We start from the raw sequence: 6,000 nt of genomic DNA, 5'->3' as shown, positions 1-6,000 counted from the left end.
TTATTTGTGTTGTTCAAGCCATTGTCATTGTTCTATTTTCAATTATTCAATAATTTATTTTTAATTAAAAAACTCAATCAAGTAATTCACTCTCCACTGACTGTAAAAATATGTGTTTTTTTTTGGCATGGATTGCTTTAATTCTGAGCATATCATTTAGCTACTTCCTACTCAATAATATTCAGAAATTTATATGATTGATTATTTCCTTAGGTAAATAAGTAATGAACAATCACACTGTTATCGATGATGGACAGGACATCTCATTTCTTCTCTATGTGTAAAAATGTGCCTTTGCACATTAAACGTGAAAGTGAAAAAGGTAAATCATTTTAGCACTTAGCTAAAATGTGAGTGACTCTACTTTTTTATTTACTCAGTATTAAGACCAATAATCTAAAAATTATGTTACAGGTGAAGAAGCAGACCTATCAGTTTGAATGGTGAGAATGAAGACATTGTAGCACATGTAGAGTGACACATAAAGGAATGTTAAATATAACATGCAACACATTTTATCTGAAAAATTCCCTAAACTTGGACTCTTAAACTTTGTGCACAAAATCATCCTATCAGCAACTTAAGATTCTTTCCTAAAAAAAGAGATGGCAATTTAGAGTGTGATAAAAATAAAAACATCGAAGTACATATGTTGTATTCAGTATTTCAGGACAGTTTCTATGACTATGATTTTATTTTATTTTATTTTTTGTTTTTTCTGAGTTTTATGTGCTGTCAAAGTAATGTACAGAGGGGTTATAGTTTCATATATAAAGCAGTGAGTACATGTCTTATGATTTTTATTAGGAGTTTGAGCACAAAATAATTGAGTTAATACTTTAATCTTCTGAAGTTTTTCAAATATTGCTTATACTGATTTCTCTACTTGGAGTAATCATAGGCTCAATATTCCCTGAAAATCTCTTAAAAGGATTAATGAAATTAATGTAATTAAAATAAGGCCTGACAATTATCACAATCATATTTTAAAACAAAGTAATAAGTCTAACATGCTCAAATCCTTGCTTTTTTTCAAAAGTGATATGTAAATATGTTACACATATATTATCATTTCAGTAATCTGGAATGTGTTAGAACATTAGCAAAATTCCACAGTTTTAAGTGTTTTTCATCAGTTAATAAATGAACAAGCAAGCAGGAATAACAAAAGTAAAAAACAAATATAACACGACACAAAGCTTGATGCTTCAGGGTGTGCTTGGGCTTTCATACTTATTTGTAAAGAAATTTCTTTTCTTATTCTAACTCTTAAAATATACTGAGGATGTGCAAGACAGTAAGCCAATGTAAACCTTTGGGTTATTTTATAAGGAAAAAAATGAAGGCAATATACCAAAGACATACTAGTTTGTTTTGTTACATTAATCCTATGGAAAACAATTTGTCTGAGAACACAGAGTTCACTAGCACCGGTGATTCTATTTTTCCTCAGAAGTTCCAGTCAATGCCTAAGAAGAAGCAATTTACTAAGTTGTACCTTAGGGCATTGTAATTCACCACACATGGGTGAACATTTTGCCTTCCAAAGGCAGTTACTCATGGCAAGATCAAATCTATCCAGTTCTATTTTGCACTGGCAATAGTAGCTTGTATGAGAATAACAATTGTAGTGTCTGGTCCACCTTTCTTTTGTGGCAGTTTCCTCAGTCACTTTACCTTGCTGTTTAGCACTTTCGTACTTGGTTTTCTCTGTGTAATAGTAGAACCTTAACAATGTGACTTCAACGTTTAAAAAAAATCAAGTGATATATATATATGGGAAATCTTTACCTTTCCAATACGCTTTCCCTTAATTCCACAAGAACACACTGGCCTCCTTTGTAAGCACACGTAATACTTGTCATTTGAAGAGTATTGAATCAAAAAATTATTTATATTATTTGAATTATTTGATTTAACCTACACTAGGTATTTAACGAAAGTTAACATTAAGCTGCTCAATTACTTTGTCATCAAAGAGAAATGCCATTTTAATGACTGTTAGGTTTTCTCACATCCAAATAATTAGCTGCTAGATATCCACAACATGTACCTCCAAATAACAAACCCTCTCTGGGGCTTCTGAGCCCTTTTGTGGGTGATGCTTTACAGTTGATCTCTCACAGCTTAACTACATAGAAAGTGATATGAATTCCTGTCAAATATTCTAGTTACCATAATTGCAGTGTCTAATAGGGTACTTCTTTCCCACAGGACACTGCATACTTATGTTCTGATATGTTGTTGTAACCATGATTTACCAGATGCCGTTTCACTCTTGACTGCATCGTTGCATTGGAATCTCTGCACCAAATAAAAGCACAGAGAAAATCATGTTGAACTTAAGTAAGTGACAAGAACAGGGTCTTACCTTTAGAGAACTGATTATTATGTGAAGAAGATGAAGGGAGCATGGATAGTAATTTCTCTCCCTCCTGTATTCCTTTTATTTTTCTGAGCTCTGGCTTTTAATTTCACAGAGTAGATTTAGTTCAATGAATGACTACCTGCTATCTTCAGCATCAAATCCAAACCCTTTATCTTGGCATGCCAGTCCCTTTATAATCTTCCTGGTGATTAGATTTCCAGCCTTGTAATTTGGCTGTTTTCCCTCACACCTGTGCTCCAGGCACAATGAACAACTTGCTTTCTCTTGGCACTGTTCTCTGTCAAACATCCATGCCTTCACAGGCTTTGTTCTGTGAGGTACCAGCTTACTTCCCTGCCTACTTCCCTGGTTGGTCAAATCCAACTCTTCTCTCTAAGCTCTGTTCACATATTCATTGGGATTCTCAATGGTTGAGAACTGACAATGTTTCTTGGAAATCTTCAAAATGGATGAAGCTTCTGCCCGGCCCTTGAGTAAAATTAAAGATGTTGTTACAAAATAGAGTTTTAGGATATATTCTGATAGAGATCAACAAAGTTTATTAGTAAAGCAAAGGAAAGGCAGATAATACACAACCAAGACATATGGTAAGATCACAAGTGACAATAAGCACGAGGGGAGTTCAGACAACACAGGTATTTATAGTGAAAAAAAAGTAGACTGGAGATTTGGTTCAAACTTACCTTACGGTATGAGCAACCTTATGAGTTGACTCCTGGTAGCTTATGTCATTCTTGCTGTTCCACTCTTATTTCATTTGTGATCATAGATATTTAAGGTTGGCTTGCTCAATTAAAGAGCCACTTATATCTTCAAATAAAGGATGAATTTTGCCACATACTCCGCTTATGAGAAATATTCATTCTTGAGAGTTATTTTTAAATATATTTTCATGCAAAAAGGAGTCATGTTAAAGTACTTTGTAAAATGTCTGTTTTGTTCTCGGATGAAGATATCCTCTTTTAAAATCAGATATATTTTCCCAGTTCCCACAGTATATTACTCTGCACAAGTGGGCAACGTCAAAGTGAGAGAGCTGATATTTTTTTCCTCTATTTTTGGTTGCATTTTTTAAAAAAAGTTACAGTTTCTGAAGAAATGTAAAGCTAAAAGAAAAGAAAATAGTGCTTTATACATTTAATTAAGCTATTCATTAGCACAATACTTGAATTCTGGGCTCATTTCACATGCACATGCCTTATTTTCCCTGAACTCTCCTACCTCAAGTCTACTTACCTCTTTGCTCCAACTTGGATAAGATGCATATGTCAGAATTTTCACAAATGAACATGTGACTATCCTAAAAGCTTGAGTCTACCTTAAAGTGGCAAGCATGCTAGCTTCTATTAGCTTTATGAAAATAATATTATTTTGTCATGTGAAGTTAGTCTTTAAGTAGTTTCATTTATATTTTGTGATCAAATGATTTGTAAAATTCTAAAATACGTTTTATTATCATGAGCTATTTCATTTTTGCATGAAAATAAGTACTATGAATTTCCAAATGAAATTGTGACAATTTATCTAAGTAAATTTCTGAAAATGTTTTCATTTTTATAGTCTGTGATTTCCTAGTTTTTTATAATTCGAGTATTCTATAATTTTCCCATCTTAATGACTTTGATCACATCTATCTTAGTTAACTAAACATAAGGGACTTGTCCTTTGCTCCTCTTTAACATTAATATCCATATGGAACTAGTTTTACTTTTTAAAATATTTTTGAGAGACAAAAATAAATGAATTTATTTCACACAATCCATAATTTCTTGAAAACATTAGATTTTCGTGCTTTAAAATTTTATTCGTTTCTAGTGCCGACTCATGAGAAATCAACAAAGGACAAGTATATTTGTTGTGTGTTAAAGATTGTCCAGACATTTTTTCAAGTATATTAGAAATGTTCAATATATAAGCATAAGTTAGGAGCAGCTATAACCATAGATCTGTTTAAAGTAATCTTGAATATGATACAATTTAATGGACATTTTATAGTTTAAAGTTGAGATTTCTCTAAAGAGATCTATGCATATAGTCAGATTCTTGACATATGATTATATACTGAGCTTTCACAATATTTTGAAAGATATGAAACTGATTGTTTTAAATGCTAAGGACTGGCACAGAACTTATATATGCACCCATTTTTTATTTGATGATTCCATATTTGCTTAAAAAGAATGGAATTGGTATCTAGAATACAGCATGAGATATTCCTTTCCTCTTTACTTTGTTCCATCTAAGGATTTACAGGTTTGTTCCAACATTAGTGTTTACATAAAACCACATGTAAAATTCTGAAAATTATTTAAAAGATTTAATGGCTTCTTTACTGTTCTATTATATTAAATGGAAGTACTGACTTGGAATGGATATATTCCTTAAAAGGTTACTCACTTTCCTCATTTATATGTTCACTTGGTGTCTGTGATTTCAGTTTGATTGACTATTTCCAGACTTCAATTCAGTTGTATATACATATTATTTTCTTACTAGAGTTAAAGTTAATAATTTTAAGATCAGATAAGAATACACACACGTAGAACTGATTACAACATTTTTCTATTATATTCTTAAGTTCAATAAGAATGATAGGAACAAATATCCTTTACATTTGAAGCAAGATATTCACATAAACTTCTCTACTAAATTTTTTTTTTTGGCCAGTCCTGGGACTTGGACTCACGGCCTGAGCACTGTCCCTGGCTTCTTTTTGCTCAAGGCTAGCACTCTGCCACTTGAGCCACAGCGCCACTTCTGGCCATTTTCTGTATATGTGGTGCTGGGGAATTGAACCCAGGGCCTCATGTATACAAGGCAAGTACTCTTGCTACTAGGCCATATCCCCAGACCTCAACTAAATATTTTTAAGAATCAAGATATATTAATCAAAATATAATATGGCAATTCGTACAAATACGTGTTTTCAAGTATGTAGCCAGTAGGCCAAGATATGGTATTTATATTCCACTGACAATAATTTTTTATGTGCAGGTCCTTGTTCTAACACTGTTATTGAATACTACCTGGTAACAAAAGATTCTCAAAGATGAAAATAATTATCCATTGGAGCATATGAAACTATCCCTTGCCTTCAATAAAAAATGATTATATACGATTTCACTTCTCTTCATCTTTTTACCACCAATGAAAGATGCCATTTATCAACTTGATTACTGGTAAAGTAGCCACCAGAGACCATCCAGTGTGATGTCAACTGTTGTAAGGATAAAGGCACTTCAAAATTATTCACGTCTTTACTTTTATCAACATTAGAGGAAATTTTACTTTCCTAACTGTGTTTTATGCCATTACCTATACATTATTTTCTTATCGTTTCCATAACATGAAATCAATATTCTATACATAATATCAGGCTGCATTGACAAGATGTATCTTCAAAATAATGCTAAGCAGTACTATAAAAGCTAAAGAGTTGTCAATGTAATAAAATGTCTGACATGAAAATGCAATTAAAACAAAGACTAACAGAATACCTTCAGAATGAGAATTTCAATATCATTTTGCTGGTTAAAAAGTTCACCTATTAGCATATTAAGTTATTATGAAATAATTAAATATTATAAATGGTCAGGTATTGAAATTTGTTC

Source organism: Perognathus longimembris, chromosome 12, assembly GCF_023159225.1.
Source record: "Perognathus longimembris pacificus isolate PPM17 chromosome 12, ASM2315922v1, whole genome shotgun sequence".
Taxonomy (NCBI): domain Eukaryota; kingdom Metazoa; phylum Chordata; class Mammalia; order Rodentia; family Heteromyidae; genus Perognathus; species Perognathus longimembris.
The sequence above is the reverse complement of the archived record's forward strand: the minus strand, read 5'-3'. Positions refer to the sequence as shown.